Source organism: Xyrauchen texanus, chromosome 43 (genome assembly GCF_025860055.1).
Source record: "Xyrauchen texanus isolate HMW12.3.18 chromosome 43, RBS_HiC_50CHRs, whole genome shotgun sequence".
NCBI classification, from domain to species: Eukaryota; Metazoa; Chordata; class Actinopteri; order Cypriniformes; family Catostomidae; genus Xyrauchen; species Xyrauchen texanus.
Genome location: NC_068318.1, coordinates 28,447,504 through 28,469,023, shown reverse-complemented (window position 1 = coordinate 28,469,023; position 21,520 = coordinate 28,447,504). Strand labels below are relative to the sequence as shown.

Sequence of the window (21,520 nt, the reverse complement as noted above, 5' to 3'; positions counted from 1 at the left end):
TTTAAACACAAGAAATGTCATCCTCACATCCCTTTCCCTCATTAGGATACAGGTAACTCACTTTGTAAAACCTGGAAACGTCATAAAAGCATTTGGTACCATGGACAGCTCATTTGAGCAAAATCTCAGTCCTAAAGGGGAGTTTGAGCAAGTTTGGCCAACTGCATGCAATATTAATTTCATTGCACGTCTAATACAGAGGTAGAAAGGGTGGATCATGAATTTGCCCATGACCCACCCCCCACCACCAAAAAAACCCGCCCAAACTTGAAGGGCTCGCGCTGCACTTTCCATTTGCTCTCGTGCACAGGCAGCTATGTGATGAAGTTCCTCTCTTTCTATTCACCTCATCATCCAGTGGATGGAATAAAATAGTTTCAAATCATGATGCCAAGTGCATCTTTAGCCAAAAAAGAAAAAAAGAAGATGATGAGAAAAAAAAAAAAAGAAAAAAAAAAAAAAGAAGGATTTCGTGGATTTTATTTTTAATCGAGGATGCTCGTCTATCCATTTCACATACAGATGACTGCATGGCGACCTCCAAAATCTCATAATGCCATGGTGAGTCAAAATAACATGTAAGTACTTTATGTTTGTAATTCTGTAATAGCATGCTCCATGAAAGCTGTAGTTTAAGTGTGTTTGTACTAATATTGTTATATTTAAACATTTTCAATTAAGGAAAAAACAACAATATTAATATGTCTGGCCACAGTTAGCCAATTTCAACGGATGACCTTACCATAGAAAAATGCAAAATTGTTATTAAATCAGAAACGCAAAAATGTTATAATTTCCAAACAATGGAATAGTTGGTCTTTGTTATTTGTTAATGCAGGTTATTGATAGGCTAGACACATGCATCTTTTTAATCTCGTTATCAAAAAATAGCACACCTGCACTTAACAATAATCTCCTTGTGGTATAGACTAATGCTGGAATCGAAAAATATTTTTTAATGAAGGCACATGCGTTACTGGCCTCTAAGTCGTTGGCTTGCATAGACAGTACATGATAAATAAGTGTTAATTGTCTGAACACCGTAAGTGGTTGATTGCTTCAGGGTGGTTAAATTAAGAGCAACCACAAAAGTTCCCACAAATAAATAGTTTGTTTATATATATATATATATATATATATATATATATATATATATATATATATATATATATATATATATATATATATATGGTTTCCATTTGTCAGATATTCTATTAGAAAATACAAATACAGGTATTTGTATTGTCTAATACCTGACAAATGGAAACCATTTAGGCTAGGCAGCCTCTATTTGTGTGTATGTATGAAAATAACAAGGGGGAAATTGGGATTAGAAATAATAAGATAAATATCTTTTAAAGATTTGCTTTAATTGTCATGGTGAAATGGTTATGGGCAGGTATTATGTATAATTAGTCTCCAGTCAGAATGCTTTTTGTTCTGTTGTGTTTATAATATTTACATTTTGAGGGAGGCTAGAGAATTGAGAAAATGTAAGTGTGTAGCTGCTGCAAACGAATCTAATTAGGTAATATTAGTCTTGCAGTTAAGGCAGGCCTGTTTACACAGCAATAGATCATACAGTATTCTAAAATCTGAGATCATAAAAGCACCCTGCTGGATGCTAAATCTACTCATTGTGATTATTTATATTTCATAATGCATTCCTGTGCAAAGATACCTCGAAACTTTTTTTGAAACATTTGTAAAGCAACTATAAGAATTCCACTCTTAAAACAAACAGGCTCGTTTTACTAAATGGGATAAAACCATGTCTATAACGCCACATTGCTGAAGAGGTCTCCAATCATGAGCATTTAAATTCCGCGCGACCTCGAGACCTCATGAGGTTTGTGCGCATTTTGGGGACAGACTTTAACCCCATTGAGTGCGTCAATTCTGTCATCCGTGAGTACGTCACGAGCAGTGTGCCAGAAGGACGTCATAAGGATGTTCAATTGCACACAGTGCTGAGGAAAAGGACCAAAAAGCATTTGGATCAAACCTGCGCACATATGAAAGAAGAGCGATATCTTAAGCTACAAAAACCAAGCAAGTCTGTGTTTAGCTACTATACAGCTGTTGCATTGTTCCCAACGCTTTCTTTATTCCTTGCGTTTTTTGCTGCGTCCCCGTTTATTCTCTTGCCTGGATACGCAGGATTTCATGCGTACCGCACTGTAAATCCAGCCAAGCCAATCACAGACTGGAATAAAACCATCTTCACTGCTATGGATGGATGGATGGATGTCGTGTATTTTAAGATTTACCTTCATCATTTGAGGCGGTGCTTCAATTAGGAACTTCTAAAATTACGCACGGGAGCAAAGTTGCATCGGATCGATCTCATTTTTGCATGAAGTGATGAAGGACAGATCGTCGCGAGGAAGTTCATTTATTTTTTTTTACATAAATACGAATTACTCGTATCTGGTGACTTCGAGTAATTTGAACAGATTTTGGGCTTTGCACTTGTTGTGTTGTGACATCATATTGGAGGCGCGTTGTTATCTTTGGTTATCTAGCTGTATGAGTGTGCTGGTCGTCATAAAGCTAGATAACCGAAAGTAAGAACCGCTTCTGTCAGCATCAGCTACGTGAATCATTAAAACTATAGGCCACTGCAGGCTATACTTGTGAATGAATGTATATATTGGCTATAAATGTTCAATTGCATATGCACAAGCTTCAGGGTGATTTGTTTATCATGCATGCCCAAGAATACTGTAAAGCTTTTGAATAAAAGGATGCATATCATAAGAATGTGTTATCAAGACAAAGGCTTAAGTTTGTTGTGAACCCACATGCGCGCGTGAAGTATCGTTGACTCTGTTCAGTGGACTCACTCAAGCTCTTCAAATGCAATAATTGGGACATAATAGGACGGTGGAAGGAATGGGAATGGATTGGCACACAAACTCATCCTTAATTGATGCGGTCGAGCGCTCGTGGGGGATATGATGTGAACGCCTGTGGACCCCCATTCCCACGCTCGAGGGCAAGTGGGCAATGTCTTGTCTGGGGCAGAATATGACAGACAGCCTCTTGCGGGGGGGTCCAAGTGCACCCTGCTCATCTGCATCTCTGTGGAGGGTGGAACAGCGTGAATGGGTGATGCTGGAGAGCGTGTGTGTGACGGGAATGTGTAACGGGATGCTGTAGTTAGGAATCAAGGAACGAATTAACGGGCGACTCGTAAACAATCGACGACTATGACGGCAGAGAGGCCCCAAGTACTGACATCTAATTTAGAGTCTCTTTTTCTTTCCCACTCACACACTTACACTAAATTAAACAGCTGGCTACACATTAGGACAGGCCTATAGCCTACCTTACAAAATTTTATCGGTTTCTACCAAAACTGGCCTACTTAATGTACTACTTTGTATTACAGCTACAGTAATGGCTACAGTTATTGCGATTTTTATTAAACCATACTAAATTCAAATTAGATTTTTTTTTTCTCCAAACGGCGTAAGAAGCTTTTAGAATCTTTCAGTAATTGAAGTAAAAAAAAGAGGCCTAATAGCCTAGTAGGAAACTGTATTTTGGCAGAAACTATGTGGCTATTCAAATTTACATATAGACAATTAAATAATATGAATTCAGAATTAGTTCTGAATAAATATATAAAGCAACATCATAAATGTTTGCTTTATCCCTCTCTTTCTCTCACCAATAGGCCTACTTTTTATGTTATTGTACCTAAGGTTGGTTTTAATTTATAAACCTCATAAATATAAATATTATAAACCTTAAAATATTAAGGGCACACGTTTTCAGTACAACATTAAGCAAATTCAGTCCCTGACATCTAAACTAAAGTTTAGTTCCTTCAGAGTAGCGCCATATTTGATTTTTGGCGGGAGGGGAAACGGCTGTGAGGAATCAAAGTCTCTTCATTGGTTTGTACTGTTGTGTAATTCGGCGATGATAGTTCAAAGCTGACGAAACATTGAAAAAACATCTTTCCAAAAAAATATTTCAGTAGACAGATTTTTTTTTTTACACATCGTATTCAAGAGATTTGTAAGTCGATCGCTCTTAAAGCCTCGTTTCCACTCCCGCCAAAATTCAAACATGTCTTTAAATCTATCCATCACGACATTGTTTTCATCACGGTCAGAAATTCAATATGGCGCTATACAGTAGTTGGTCTTTATGGCTGCTGTGCAGTGATTGGTAGACAGTTGAACAGGTGTTTCACGATCTGAGATCATGTTGTTTATTTTAGCACAACTGAAATGTTGTGTTGACCAATCAGAATCTAGAATAGGACTATAGGCCTACGTTTTATAATAATGTATATGGAATCCGTTTTGATGGTCAGTATGTACTTCAATTTGACCATGAAGCACGTGCTCAACCCTGAACTTTGATTCCTCATGGGACAGAGGGCGTGAGAGGTCAAACAGGTCACCAAGGACAAGGTGGGGTCGAGCAGAGAGGGCTTGGATTAAAAAAAAACATGAACAATATAGACCTATATAAGTATAATCAGACACTTTAATGCTAGAAAAGTGTATTTTCTTTTAAAGTAATAGTTAACAAAAAAACTCAAGCAAATATTGTTTAATATGATTTCACAGACAATGCGTTAAAATATGACAAAAATGTATAACCATAGCTGGTAACCATAGTTACATGTACGAAAATAAAACTGAGTTTTAAAACTTTGTATTAAATAAGGAAATAAAATGAAATGACAAAGATTCTAAAATCATACAATTTTGAAGGAGATCCCATTTCAATGTATTATGATTATAAGGCAGAAACAATAACTACTATAGTATTATATATTATAGTATTATACTAGGTAGTATATATAGTATTTGGGTGAAAACTATGATTACTATGGATTTGTATTTTTTACCAAATGGATGGGGAGAACATGAAATAACCTGTGTTAAATAATATTAAAATGAAAATAAAATGACCTCTGAAATGGAAATCTCATTAATTACCGTACTCTGCTTGCTACTCACCAGATTTCTCACGGACCCACTACAGGCAATAATGAATGAGTTTGATGCATGTTCATGCAAAAATAATCACTGAAATTATGCCACTTTGTCTGCCACCTACCATTCCAGCACCTGAGCTAAATAAAGATACTGTAAATCATTTAATGATATGAAAGAGAAAAATCACACAAATTTCCACAGTTATGAGATGTGTCCACCCACTTTTAACAAATCTGTCATGTGTGATGAGCTCTTGTGCTGATTGGAGTTTCCATGGAGATGAGGCGAGCTGTCTTCATACAGTATGGGCTAAAGGTGCCAGTGGGTCCAAAGCTGCAATAAGTGTAATGAGAATTACCTTGCATTACTGAGCTTTAGTCACTGAGCAGTGTTCATTATGCTGATATGGACCTTTAGTTCTTCTCAGAGCAATTTATGTTGCCTTGTGGCATCAAGATAAAAACATAATAATATCATTAACATTGATATTCACAGTAACTGCACAGTTATTAATAAAGATCAATTGTATTTCTCAGTGAAGCAAAGACATGATCAGACTAGAATAAGATTTATTTATATACTCTATAAACTACTGGGCTAGAAATAAAGTAGGACTTCTAACAATTTCCCCCAAAATATCCAATATTAATATCTGATATTTGTATTTCCTTCTCAGGTTTACAAGAAATCTTGCTTATCTTTCCTTATATGGGACCAAATATCTTTGACCGCGGCTAATGACTGCGACTGCAATTTGCAAATGACTTTGTACTTCATAAACATTGTTAATTTGCTGAGAGACTTTGGGATTTTGCTGGAGGGGCACGAGGAGTGGCTTTTGTAGCCAAAGAGTGATATCACTGAAAGCAAGGCAAAATCAACAACCGCATTGTTGCTTGAAGTAAATCTTTGACTTCTTAATCCCTGATGCATAGATCAAATGGTCTATAATTAAAAAAATGACAAATCTATGCATAAAGGCATATTTCTTTATTGTTCAAAATATGAAAGTCAATCATGAAATTAAAGGAAAGGAAAGCGTGTCTTTGGAAAAACATTAAAAGCCCTGATTTACATGCATGCTGATTGACAGGAAGAGATGATGTAATAGGTAAACAAATAACAAAAGGTAAAAAAAAGTTAAAAAAAGCATAGGTGTAGGCATGGTATTATGGTAAATTACATTACATTCGACCCTTTCAATTCACTTTCATTGGTACATGGGCATCTCCAACAACGTCATTGTCCACCGTAGAAGCAATGCTTCCTATTTGCCACCATCTTATGGCTTTGGCAGTGCAGACTAGAGGGGGCAATCCCAAAATGTCTGCTGGTACACACACCTCACACGCTTTGCATATGTCACAATGGCTGCCCGTTACCATGAATACCAATTTTCTAATTAGCACCATTTTCATTGGTTTAGCACCATGAGCTTCAGTATAAGATTGGTGCTAATCACACAGCCTGGAGATTCTCAGGAGACTCAGGTTTGATGAACAATCGGGATCTTGTGTTTTGACTCGACGTTACATGAATAAACCACTCAAAACATAAAAATGAATGCATTATTATAGTGATGCTTACAGCAAATACTAAATTAATCAGTTCATGACTTTTGACTACTCGCTCTGTTTCATGATATCACAAGCTACGTTTTCAATTCAAATGATATGTATTTGATTTGAGAGCTTAAAATATCAGCACAGCTTATCTTTAGTCTTTATACTCAGTGTAATGAAGGTTTCACTGTGCACATTTTTTAAACATGCCCAACGTTTCATAGTACAGTAATACCGATGAGAAGAATTTTGATTACTTTAGCATAGGAACGTTGGTGGAATGCATACAATATGAACAGCAGAATTACAGGTAGATGGCAGATATGAGAAACACGGTTAATTATTTATTCCCATTTAAGATATTCATGCCATAATAGGTGCCACTGATACTCTAGTTCTAGTGGAACATATCTTGGTGAAATGTTTTCTACATTTATGCATTCAATTTAGCATAACATTTATTAGAACACATTATCCTAGCGGCCGCTATTTCTTATTTTTAGACTGCAATACATCCTGTACATTAAACGTTATAACAGTAGCTTTACTAATGATTCAAGAAGGTAAAGTGAAACAAATAATTGACACTTAATGTGCCCATTGACCTATTTAAATCAGGATTTTAGGATAAAATGTATTAAAATGTATAAAGAAAACCATAGTAACTGGTCACAATTTGTTTTAAGTTTTTCAAAATTTTTCTATAATCTTTTTTGCCATCAACAGTTAATTTTAAATGGTCCTGTGTAGCAAAACATTTGTTTTTAAAGGAACATGTCAAAAAAGCAAAATGCGGCTTAAAATAATTTTAGATGGATTATAGCATGCAACACTGCTCAACACATCAACTTACAAAATGCAAGTATTTTATGTCAACTACCCATATGTATGTGCTTAGTACTTGGAAACCATGACTCTGATTACTTTAAACTAAGGAGGCATTAATGTGGGTTTACTGTAAATTAAATAAACTGTTTCACACAATGTGCTGCCATGTCATGTAACTCCAAACAGCCCTAAATTAGAAAAACTTTTCATGATGGTTGTACAGTATTTGAGTGTGCTTGGTAAAGGCAATGCAAAGTGTGCTAGACTGTAAATGTACTGTAAATAAAATAACATAAAAAGATGATATGGGGTATTTTAGTCAATGTGAAGCTTGCAATAGCCTTAAACATAGGAAATTGAACTAAACATTATACTGCATAACACAAAAGAGTGGACCCAATAAACTGCCTTTGTGGTATAGCTGCACTTATTTTGTGTGTAATGTGAAATCTCTGTTTTTCTATGTGTGTTAGAGGCAGCTGGAGCAGTGACTTGCCCGAAGGAGGAAGTACAGTGAACGCAGCACGGGCTCATGAGGCTGATGCAACATGAGGTGAGTGGAGAGCCAGAGGGCAGAGAAAGACATGTGAACATCCACCGAGAACCACTCATCGCCATGCACATGTATGCATTGGCTCAACATTTCATTATATTTATGCAAATGACCAAGGCAACTATAACGAGAGGAGAGATATTGATGCTAAGCAATGAGGCTATCAAATTGGAAGAAATAAACAAAACAAAAGAATCTTGGAGTAAAGAGTATGTTTGTAGTCATGTAGGGTAGAGAAGTGGGTGACACAACATTGTAAAGCTAATTCCCACATAATTATTACTGTATGTTGCTGAGTTAAATGTAATGACGTGTTAAGATACCAGGCCCAGCGCTAACATCTTATGCTAGTTAATAGAATCATAACCATGTAGCATAACAAGAATTTGTGTTGTCCAAGGACATGTTTCTTGAGCCATAAGTCCCAGCAAGCATATCGTGCGTGTGTGTGTGTGTGTGTGTGATTTAGAAAACCAGGCCAAAGGCAACATTAAACCCCTGACCTATTTCATAAAATCAAGTCGGTAGAATTGGACTGCTATATCGTCGGACACTCACTGATGTTCTTCACATTAGCACACAGCCATGATATATTGATCTGATTATATTGCTTTTACAAGTGCTATTCAGATTAATTGTTTATGAAAAGATAGATCGGAATAACATTTTATTTGTTTTTACATAATGTCTTAATTATAATCTACAAGTGCAGAAAGGTTTCTGTGAGGTTAAGAGTAGGAATAGGGGATAGAAAAAATTTATGCTCAGTTTAAAAACAATAGAAGTCAATGGAAAGTCCACATTATGATACAAAAAGAAGTGTGTGTGTGTGTGTGTGTGTGTGTGTGTGTACGCACATGGAAATTGCCAAAAAAACAGAATAAAAATTAAAATGACAACAAAAACAACAGCGGTTACAATAAACACATTAACATTTTTACAACAGCTAATTTGCTGATTATTGATAAACATGCACTGCTGTGCAAATATTAGCATTCAGTTTTCATCAAAATCTTCCTGTTGTCTACAGTAGCTGTAAATGATTGTGTGTGTGTGTGTGTGGTATGCATTTGCACTAGCTCCAAGTTTTTCCCCATGGTTCCCACCCAAATAACAAAAGGTTTGTGCATATAAAATCATGCAAATTTATGCAAATTGCAAAACCAAAATAGGGGTAAGGACTTGGTACTTTCCTTTGTGATGCAATCCCCCCCACTGTATTTAAAGTGCTGGCTTAAGCAGGAGACTAAATGCTGTGAATGGACCAGAAAAAGACCAAAAGGGAAAACAGGTGTCTCTTCCTGTACCCTTATAATTTAATGTTGATTTAACAGGAAAATAGGAAAATATGGAATAAAAGAATGAAGAACAATATTTTACAATATATATTGAGTAGTAGTTTATAATATATAATAATGTATATATACATTCATATATATACATATACACACACACAGTTTATATAGTGTGTGTATATATATATATATATATATATATATATATATATATATATATATATATGTACACACATACATTTATTCATGCATTGCTACTCAGGTTACATATTCTACATGTTTATCGGCACGTCTATCCTTCTTTTGGCGCATTATGCTGCATGCAGACACAAAGTGGGTCTTCAAGCCCAGACAAGAGGGGCTTCTTTCGCAGACACAATATGGCGAGATGCTGACAGGGCCAGCGTGCAGACAGACGCCTCACAAGCCTCTTATAATGCGTGTCCATATTAACATTTTTGCATGTCTAATGCCAAGCTTGCAGCAGACATATACTGTCCGGCAAGCGTGTGAAAGGGGCCGTTACAGCCAGCACACTCTTAATGATTTATTAATCTGCACGGGACTCATCTGAATATTGCACCCTGCATTCAGAGCAGCTCTGCTGAGCAGATGGGCGGACTGACTGTAGACATGGATGCTAAAGGCATGCAGTGTGTGCATGTGCACCCTGCTCCAATACTACAGGTTATGCAGTCACAACGTATCCACAAAAACACTTCAAGTTATAAATGGGTATATTGTCAAACTAATTTTAAAGAGTTACATTGATTTTTGTGTCAATTTCTCAAATAAATTACATTATTTTGATACAGGTCACATGTACTAATACAATTATTATGCAAATACAGCTTTTATGACCACATGTTAATAGAGATACCTGGATATTTTTCAAATACTTATAATGAACTTATGAAGCCAAAAAGGTGTTTGAAAGCAATTGTTTTATTTTTATCGCTTTGTAAAGGAAGCATTGGTATTGTTTTTAAAAGGGTTTTCATCCAACATGTCTGTTTTTCAAGATGCAAAAAGTAATTGCTTTTTTATCTTTATTTTGTGTAAAGATTTGTTGCATACAGTAAGCACAGAGATGTTGGGGAGGGATTATCAGTGCCACTATGTTAAACTGGTCCTCATATGGGCCTACATTTACAGTTGAAGTCAGGAGTTTATATACACCTTGGCCAAATACATTTAAACTCAGTTTTTCACAATTCCTGACATTTAATCATAGAAAACATTCCCTGTCTTAGGTCAGTTAGGATCACTACTTTATTTTAAGAATGTGAAATGTCAGAATAATAGTAGAAAGAATTATTTATTTCAGCTTTTATATCTTTCATCACATTCCCAGTGGGTCAGAAGTTTACATACACTTTGTTAGTATTTTGCCACTTGACTTGACTTGGTAGCATTGCCATTAAATTGTTTAACTTGGGTCAAAGCTTGTGGGTAACCTTCCACAAGCTTCTCACAATAAGTTGCTGGAATATTGACCCATTCCTCCAGACAGAACTGTGTAACCGAGTCATGTTTGTAGTTTTGCACCTTTTCCGAACAAGCTTTTTCAGTTATGGCCACAAATTGTCTATCGGACTGAGGTCAAGACTTTGAGATGGCCACTCCAATAACTTGACTTTGTTTTCCTTAAGCCATTTTGCCATAACTTTGGAGGTATGCTTGGGGTCATTGTCCATTTGGAAGACCCATTTGCAACCAAGCTTTAACTTCCTGACTGATGTCTTGAGATGTTTCTTCAATATATCCACATAAATTTCCTGCCATCTATTTTGTGAAGTGCACCAGTCCCTCCTGCAGCAAAGCTCCCCCACAACATGATGCTGCCACCCCCATGCTTCACGGTTGGGATGGAGTTCTTCGGCTTGCAAACCTCACCCTTTTTCCTCCAAACATAACGATGACCTATGTCCCCATGTGCACTTACAAACTGTAGTCTGGCTTTTTTATGGTGGTTTTGGAGCAGTGGCTTATTCCTTGCTGAGCAGCCTTTCAGGTTATGTTGATATAGATACATGTCTACCTGTTTCCTCCAGCACTAAACTACGTTAATCTCTAGGAGACAGAATACGTCTCCTTCCTGAGCAGAATGATGGCTGCGTGGTCCCATGGTGTTTATATATGCGTACTATTGTTTGTACAGATGAACGTGGTACCTTCAGGCATTTGGAAATTGGTCCCAATTATGAACCAGACTTTTGGAGGTCCACACATTTCTTCTGAGGTCTTGGCTGATTTCTTTTGATTTTCCCATGATGTCAAGCAAAGAGGTACTGAGTTGGAAGGTAGGCCTTAAAATACATCCACAGGTACACCTCCAATTGACTCCAACTAACCTATCAGGGTTTAGGTAACCTAATTGTCTAATTGCCTAAAAGATTGACATCATTTTCTGGAATTTTCTAAGCTGCTAAGCAACAGTTAACTTAGTGAATGTAAACTTCTGACCCACTGGAATTGTGATTAAGTCAATTAAAAGTGAAACAATCTGTCTGTAAACAATTGTTGGAAAAATTACTCATGTCATGCACAAAGACTTTCCAAAATATATAGTTTGCTAATATGAAATCTGTGGAGTGGTTAAAAAATTAGTTTTTACAGACTTCAACTGTTCATGCTATATTACCAGGATTACATTAGACTGATATTACCCAAGGATTTACATCTAAAATGTGTTTTGTGAAAGATGTTTTGTGTATGAATATAAGTTAACATAAACTGTGTGCTCTTGTATTGCAACACTAACCTGCAATATTATTAAATGACATACATTTTAGACTGATTGAGTATTGTGATGCACTAAACTGGTGCATAAGTCATATAGTAGACTCTTTATACCTTGTCTGATTGCATTCAGTCGATATAGTCTAGTGCACAGATTATCTTACATGTCTGAGTTTTATGACTGTATACTCATACAATGTATAAGGCATGTGATTTTCTTAAATACTAATGCAATTTATTTAGCTTCCCACAAGACTATCTTTGTAAAGATACAGCTGCAATATATTACAAAGTAATCAACCTTTTTAAACTGGGAAAATATATGCAGTACTTCCTGTTACATCTGCCTCATATTAGCTGGCAAAATATGAGTATTGAGCATATCAATGCATATTTCTCATAGTGTTGGTATATTCTCTGCAACATACTGAAAAGGATTGTGATGTGCAAATACAAACTCGCAAATGCAAATGTGACAGAAAAAGCCATTTTCAGCTTTTAAACAAATACAACAGGGATCAAGCATTTTAACGAGTCGCATAAAACCTTTTACACATATTACTGTGCCGGACAGTATGTGCAAAAGCTGTTATAAAACCATGTGTCGGGTCTTGAAGGCCATATTTTAGTTCTACAATCAGTTTTTGGGATGGTACTTACAATCCTTAAGTTAGAATCTATACTGGCAGGGTATCAGCCTGATTGAATTGTGCAGGATAAAATTAAATTGGGCGGATGGACAAAATTTGGACTGGTTTACAATCATTTAAGAAGAAATAAGAATGTCAATACAATGACTGACATAAAATTGACCAGAAAATCTTGTTCAGAGGAGCTGTGTTGCCAAATCCGCCAGTATGTTCTAAACAATGGTGATTTGCAAGCAAATACAAAGATTTTGCCAATGTACATTACTTAGTCAAACTTAATATCAAAGTTGAGAAAATGTTAGAAAACCTATTAAATAAATATGAAAAAGACACAGAACTCAATGCATGGGTACTGCAAGGGCCTACAACAATTCACATTGTGTATATACATTAAAAATGTTTTCTAAAGATGCCGTTAAGGTTGTCATAATATCCAATTTTCATATACATTAATTTGTCCATTTTTGGTGGAAAACATTCAGATAATCTGGCAACCAGGTATGCTAGTCCTGTATATTTAGCATTTCTCTATGCTGTATTGAGTGCCGATTAAGCATGGATATTTAAGCACTTTGAGAGATGCTGCTCTCACTTGGGTCCCATGCTGGAGTTCTGTTAAGGGTGGCAATGAAGAGGACAGTGAAGGAGGGGAGGACAAATTGGAAGGGGCATAGGGTGGCCCAGTCAAAGGATTCATTGTGCTGGGGCAAGGAGCAGAGTTAATCAGGAGACCCAACAGTAATCAACGGTAGAGTTTGGGTCGGACAACTGCTTGGGTAAACATCCATTGTTCTTGGGCTGAAGTACCAAAGAATGCCAGCATTGTCCCCCCGTCTCTCATTAGGGTGTGGTGGGGGGTTACATGCTCTTGGTTCGGGCTGTTAAGGGCTTCGAAAGCGGATGGGAACCAGAGGGGTAAATCTGGGTGGAGGGGGAGAGAGGAACAGGGCTCTCACAGTTCTCACACCACAAAGCATTTTGGCCGTGGGCCACACAAGCTGCAGGAAAGAGAGAAAGGCCAAGCTTGTCATGACATCTTCACATCAAAATCTCTTGCAAAGGCTCTAGTTCAAAGGGGGGTAAAGGGCGGAAGTTCTCAAAAGGGGAGGATGACACGAAAATCAATTAGAGAAAGCGATGCATCCGTAGCCAATATCAATATGTTCCCAAAAAGTCCAGACACAAACTTAGGCAAATGTCTTCACAAAGTATCTATATTTTTTAAATAATGAGCCACTCTAAGTTGTTCTTTAGGAGGACATGAAGTGGACCCCCTAAATCCACCTTAAAAGTGGTAAAATCACTGTAATGCATGGCCTCTCATCTCATGGCTTATTGATTTTACAGAATGGTGGTGACAATATTAATACAATGAAATACGCCAATGTTCTGTAAATAATTACATTTGTTGTTTTCTTGTTATGGTCTTTTTCACTAATAAAAAAATTACCATAAACCATTCTTCCTCCAAGTAGTATAGTTCATTAACTAAAGACTGTAGAGTTGCCAAGCAATTTGACTAATTAATAGAGAACTCAACTGTTTTACAGTATAATAGGCATCTATGCCAGCATTTTTACAGTACAATAGCTTTGAACACTGCTCATCCAATTAGATTTAGAACTCGGAACTGTTCGTTTTCATACACCATGCCTTCACAGGATGTGGGCGGCGCATTGCTTCGAAAGCAATAGAATCCATTATAATCAATGATGCTGTCTACACTGGAAGCGTCCATTGTGCCGCATCCATCACCCGACATTAAACGGGTGTCCCGTTCCATTTTGCGCTGCATGCGTTGGTGCTACTTGTCACGATCCCGTTGTCTGCCCTGTGTTTCACCTGTCACCTGTCATAAACTACATTTCCCAGAGTTCCCTGCCCTCATCACTGCCAGCAGTCATTCATTGTTCTCACCTGTTTGTCATTTGATCATCACTCTCCCTGTGTATTTAAACCCTGTTTGTTCTCCAGTCCTTGTCGATCGTTACTTGTTTGTAGATGTTGGATGTCGATGTTTTCATGTTTTTGTTTCATTTTTCCCATCGTGGATGTTTCCTTTGTTCCTGTCTGTCTTGTTTTCACCTTTATAAATAAAACCCGCACTTAGATCCTCACTCCTCATCTGCCTCCTCCTACTAACGTTACACTACTACTGTCAGCAACACAAATAAATGGTTTAAAACGTTTGTGTCTACGCATTCAGTGTAGACAGCATCAAGCCTTTACGTCACGTTGCTTCAACAGATGTGCCAGGTGTAGACAGGGTGTAAGGCCACATCCAAACTAGTTTCCTAATTAGTTTCAGTTTCCTAACGTCATCATTTTTATAATTATTATAATTACATTTTTTTTAATTATATGGTAACCGGGAGCATTTTTTGATGGAGGACAATGCCATTCTAGTGTGGATGAGAGTCAAATGAATGCTTATTAGTGTGGAATTGGCCTAAATCTATGTCCAAAATAATCTTTGTTTGTAAGTACACAGTAATGGAAAGCGTTTTGGAAACAGTAATGGAAAGTCAACGTTTTGGCGGAGGAAAACGTGCTACAGTGTGGACTGGCCTTTAATTACATGATATGCAGAAGGAGACGTCATAAATTCCATCATAAATTCTCCGAGTACATGATGATCCAAATACGCTGAAGAGAAGTTTAATTTTAACAATTCAATGCAAGTCAGTTCACTCAGCGGCCATTTGGAAAGGATCCCCAGGCAGCTATTTTCTATGTAGCCTGTCAAAGATTTTTGTGAACAGTGAGTTAAATTTCCATCTGTTCCCCACATCAAAACTATCATATACACTGATCAGCCACAACATTAAAACCACTGACAGGTGAAGTGAATAACTGTCGTTATAGTACCTGTCAAGGGGTGGGATATATTAGGCAGCAAGTGAACAGTCAGTTCTTAAATTTCCTGTGTTGGAAGCAGGAAAAATGGGGAAGCATAAGGATCTGAGCGACTTTGACAAGTGCCAAATTGTGATGGCTAGACGACTGGGTCAAAGCATCTCCAAAACGGCAGGTCTTGTGGGGTGTTCCCGGTATGCATTGATTAATACCTACCAAAAGTGGTCCAAGGAAGGACAACCAGTGAACTGGGTACAGGGTCATGGGCGCCCAAGGCTCATTGATGCACATGGGGAGCGAAGGCTAGCTTGTCTGGTCAGATCCCACAGAAGAGCTACTGTAGCACAAATTGTTGAAAAACGTTCTGGCCATGATAGAAAGGTGTCAGAACACACAGTGCATCGCAGCTTGTGCCCATGCTGACCCCTGTCCACCACCGATAGCACCTACAATGGGCACGTGAGCATCAGAACTGGACCAAGGAGCAATGGAAAAAGGTGGCCTGGTCTGATGAATCACGTTTTCTTTTAGATCATGTGGATGGCCAGGAGTGTGTGCGCCATTTACCTGGTGAAGAGATGGCAGCAGGATGCACTATGGGAAGAAGGCAGGCCGGGGAAAGTAGTGTTGTGCTCTGGGCGATGATCTGCTGGGAAACTTGGGTCCTGGCATTCATGTGGATGTTACTTTGACACGTACCGCCAACCTAAAGATTATTGCAGACCACATACACCCCTTCATGGCAATGGTATTCCCTGATGGCGATGGCCTCTTTCAGCAGGATAATGCACCCTGCCACACTGCATAATTTGTTCAGGAATGGTTTGAGGAACATGTACAAGAGTTTAAGGTATTGACAAGGCCTCCAAATTCCCCAGATCAATGGGATGTGCTGGACAAACAAGTCCGATGCATGGAGGCCCCACCTTGCAACTTACAGGACTTAAAAGATCTGCTGCTATCGTCTTAGTGCCAGATACCACAGGACACCTTCAGAGGTCTCGTGGAGTCCATGCCAGAGCTGTTTTGGAAGCACGAGTTAGGGTTAGGGTTAGGCAGGATATTAAGCAGGTGATTTTAATGTTGTGGCTGATCAGTGTAGCTTGAGAAGACTTGGAATATTGCACAAAAGTTGTATTGACTGCTATTTATAGTGCCTTTTTGGAGCTTGACAGCCCGTGGTTGCAATATACTTTTAATGTATTGAAGATAGCAACTTGGCAAAAACTTATTTTGAGTTCCATGGATGAAAAGAAAAATTTATAACATGAGGGTAAGTAAATGATGACGGGATTAACATTTTTGCATGAACTATCCTTTTAATAGTGACTCGTGTGTGTGTGTGTGTGTGGTCCTCTGATTTGGAGAATTATGGTTTCATCATTCTATATGAACAAATCTAAACATCAACCTTTCACACACAATTAGCACAGCATCCCATTCTGAGCAATGAGCAATCAAAGGGAAGGAGAGCAAGAGAGAGAAAGAAAAAGAGAAATTCATGTAGCACTCTCAGCAGCCCTCCCATGAAGAAAACATTTTACTGTAATTAGACAGCGGCCGAGTTTGGCACAAGGATAATTTTCCATGAAACCCTTTCATCTTCCTGTACCCTCACCCACCTAATTTTACATAATAGTAAGACACGACAGGCTGAAAATCTCTGCTTAAGTCATGACGTGGCCTCTATACATCTGTTTAATGAGTATATATGTGCTGAAAATTGAGGTCTTTTGTTCGTTTTAAAATCGGAAAAATTTCTCGAACCATTTATCTGCTATTTTGTCGGAAAGCACACTGGGTTGAAAACTTGTCTTTGTAGTAGGGATGCATTTCACTAATGTGAGACGTCGGTCATCATTTACTCACCTTTATGTCATTCCAAACCTATATGATTTTGTTCTTCCATTTAAGGAGATGTTATGCAGAATGTTAGGGACTGGCAGTCTCAGTCACCTTTCACTGTCACTGTATTCGCACTGCATTTAACTTCGTAATGTGACATTTTCAAGTGAAACGGAATATTCAGCAGGAACTAATGTAGGTCGGGACTTGATTTATCCATATGGATGTAATTGGATCGTGAACAGTATCACATAATATTACTATGATTTTAGTGGTTACTATGTTATATGTAAATTATTCTCGGGAATGAAACACTTCCTGTTGTCATGACCTCACCACTGGTGTTTGGCATGAGAAGAGGGAGAAACATAAATTATGACATCACTTCCTTAAGCTGCCAAGGTCTGCCACAGTTTTGACAACAGGCTCAGAAAATTACATAAGCTACAAAGAAAAGAAAGGTTTGTGTGTGTGTGTGTCGTAGGAGGAGGGTGGTGTTACACAAGTGTTTTGTGATATGCTGGATTAAAGTGGACAAAAGTATGCAAATATTGTTGCTCAGTTCTTACGGGGCTTTGTTCAAGAGTTTGACAGACAGATAAGATGCGTGTGAGGTTTTGTCGCCATCTGTGATACTAGCCATGGGAAACTGTACCTTAATTAGCATAAGAATAATTGATACATTAAATTATCCTTACAACCACAGAGGGTTGTGTAGAAGAGGTGTACAGATGCAAATAAAGGGTCTAGAACAAAAACAGAGAAATAAAACACTGGTTGCAGTTATTTGATGCGTTTGGACTGTGATTGATTATTTGTGCAAATTAAAAGTTTTAAAACATTCAAAGAAATGAAAGGTCACGCACATGACCTTTAAAAGATAGATTTTCTATCTACATTACACAATTATTATACTATTTGGTTTCTGATAATTTAGCTACAGTAGAAAATCTTTGGTTTAAAGCTTTGAAGTTTTGCGCAAACAACTTTGATATGACGTTAGTCTTTACCTGGGTTAGTTACATAAGATGTTTCACAAAAGCATTTGTCTTAAGAAGGTTATTTATATCTTCATCTTTAGTGTGTCAATAGAAAATATAAATGTTAGACTCCCAAACATTACTTTTTCTCCAAGAAGCTTGGATCATCCTATCATCCAACAACCAAGCAAAACTGTGTCCAGGTGTACCTAAGAGAATTGGGGCTGTTTTAAAGGCAAAGGTGGTCACATTGAATATTGATTTAGATTTTAATATTTACTGGACTTTGTATGACATTAAGTGATAAATATAAACTATTTATTTCATTATTTTTGAAGACATCCTCCCTATGCAACATTTTTCACAAGTGCCTAAACGTATGCACAGTACTGTACATTTGCATTAGAATTACATTAACCATTTAGATTTTCAACATAAATGTAATAAAATAAAACAAAACATCTTTGAATTGAACTGAATTGAACATATCAAATGATGTACATCTCAAAAGATCCCAGAACTGTCCATAAATGTTTAAATATGTACGGTTTCAAAAGTACACCCACTAGATGTAGATTATACATGTTAGCATGACATGAGTTGTCGTCATGGCAACAAAGTTGTAATTTTGAATATAATTTTAAACGGTTAACTTAGCGAGTGATTTTATAAGACTAAAATCATGTTGACATGTATAATATTTATGTCTCGTGGTTATAGTTTTGAAGCCATGTGAATTTGAACGTTTATGGACTGGCCCCATTTACTTCCATTGTAAGTGTGTTACAGTAAGCACAAAGTTTTTTTTTTTTATAAATGAGGGAGAAGTCTAAATAATCTTTTCTGGTAATCAACATAATGCCAAAGATGGAGTCGCTGAGCTTAACTTGTATTGAACCCGGAACATTCCTTTAAGATATTTGTGGCTCAACTGCATCACACACACATTGATGTTGGCATCTTGCTCACTATTAAAGACTAGTACTGGTTAGGTGTGTGAAACTTTGGTCTGTTAACAAGACTGACTCATTCTCCATGTTACCTACATCAAACCAACACATTTCTGTTACAGTCCAGATGAATTTAATAGAACTGACTGTCTTTGTAATGAAAATGCAAATAGTATTTTTATTTTGTTGCAGATTGACCCTATAGTCACACCCCTACATTATTACTTTTATTATGCTAGTGAGAATAACAAGTGATCACTTTCCCCTGTCATGAGCAATGAGGGTTTAATTTCACTTATAAATTGATATTTCTGCCTCTCATTCCAATGTCTCATCAAATGGCTAAAAAATTCACCATAGCCGAAGGCCAACCTGACATCCACGAAAAATAAATTAAGTAGAAAAAAGATGTCAAGGAATGGTACTAGAAAATGAGAATCTCTACCGATCTGCCAGGAACATATTTGTCATTTATGGAAGTGGATGGCAGTACATCAGGAATTCAGTTTCCTCCTGAAAACTTCATCTCAAGCTCATCACAGTGCGTTCATTAATTACGGCGAGCTCACGGTGTGTGTTGTGTGAACTTTAACATCATACAGACTTGAGGCCAAGTGTCATTTTTTACATTTTAAACTCACTTGTTTGCCTTAGAGTGATTTTGAAAGGAGAGTAAATGGAGAATTTTGTGAGTCTCCTCCTAATCTCACGTGTCTCCTCGAGAGATCTCAACAATGTCTCAAAATGTGCTCAGATTTGCCAAATTACTAAAGCCTTCGATCAAAAAGAAATCAAGAGATTTCTACTCTGTTGCTGTATGTCAACAACTGACTCGTTTGTGTCTATTTCTATCTTCGTAGACATTTCACTTAAATGAAACACAGCTGAGAACTTGATCAAATCTACTTGAGTCCGAAAATGTTTGTGCTTTACATTTAAAGTGTGTTTCTGTATTTGCCTTTCTAGAGTTGGCAGACAAATGGAGGATGATCTAAAGGAATCGATTAAACGGTCTGATCTGGATCCTTTCGTCTCAGCGATGGTGAAACAATGGTCAGAGATCACAACTCCTCTTATATGTGAGCACCGATGTCCTGATAGTTCCAGTTCAAGGGGTAAAATATCTAATATAAAAGGTACAATATATAACATAATATAAAATATGCATGATACATTGTATAATATGTCTAAAATATGTCTGGAAACTATTTTAGCAGAAACTTTTATCCAAAGCGACTTTCAAATGAGAAGTAGTGTTAACGTGTTCTGCCTTGGATAATCGCTTCTGCTTTTATTATTCTAATCTTTTTGAATAAATTGTCTGCTAAATGGGTACATGTAAAAAATGTCAATGTAAATATATACACTATGCTATATTTTTTAAATAAACTTTAATATATAATTAAAATATGTTCAAGATTCTTTTTTTCTGGCCACTTTGTGTGTGTGTGTGTGACAGTGATTTCAATAGTCCAGATGTGTAAAGGCCATAAGGGCATGTCAGTCTGCATGAATGGAGGATATGAGCATAGCCTTTATTGCAATGTGTGCAAGACATTCTCATCCATTATACTTCAGTACACATGATATGTTACATAACCTAGGGAAACCAGGTCAGTAATTCAAGCAGTGGTTACTAAGAAACCCTAAGAAACGGTTTGGCGAGTGCAATTTTATTTCCTGTGTTGAAATATTTATTTTTAAATAGGAAGTTGGTGTGGGACATGTCGAATGCTTTGTCCTTTCTTTTGTACTTTAAATGGCCAGTAGCCGTGCAGTTTACGGCACAGCCAAGAACCATGATTAGCTATTATCTATTGCTAGTCTTTTTGCCTGCACTCCCAAAATGCTGCTCTTGGTCTGTATTTAAAAAGTCACTCTGATGCATTTTTCAACAAATTTCAGAGGATTTCAATACTTTGCTTAAGGCTACATTTTAAAATTCTGTAATCATTAAATCATTGTTTCATCATTTCGTTTTTATTTTGCCGTGGGACACAAAGGGAGTTGTCAGAACATCCGAGCTGCAGCTGAAATGACCAGAAAAGTATTCCTCTTTCCATGCACTACAGTATATACAAGGTATATACAAATATGGCAATGTAGGTATACTGAAACAGTCACACCTTCATCATCAGAATGTCCTGCAGGTGTTAAATATAATATAGGGGGAGGGGATAATCTCATTTTCGAAAACAACTTTAAAAAAAAAAAATATATATATATAGGCAGTAGCACCCTGCCAACAAGTCAACAAGCAAGTAAAAGTTTTTGCTCAATTGTGTAAGAGAAAGA

The 21,520-nt window shown here is 37.1% G+C and overlaps 2 long non-coding RNA genes across 3 annotated transcripts in view; one reads left to right on the top strand and one right to left on the bottom strand.

The window, feature by feature from the left end:
• The first annotated feature begins 313 nt into the window (after positions 1-313).
• On the top strand, positions 314-20,552 carry LOC127636004 (uncharacterized). The gene is made up of 3 exons (XR_007969540.1): positions 314-578; positions 7,828-7,907; positions 20,192-20,552. It is a non-coding gene; the product is annotated as an uncharacterized LOC127636004 (long non-coding RNA).
• LOC127636003 (uncharacterized) overlaps positions 4,696-21,520 on the bottom strand; it is a 35,975-nt gene continuing 19,150 nt past the window's right edge. For both annotated transcript variants that reach the window (XR_007969538.1, XR_007969539.1), the window contains exon 8: positions 4,696-5,297. This is a non-coding gene — a long non-coding RNA (uncharacterized LOC127636003). The remainder of the gene's footprint in view (positions 5,298-21,520) is intronic.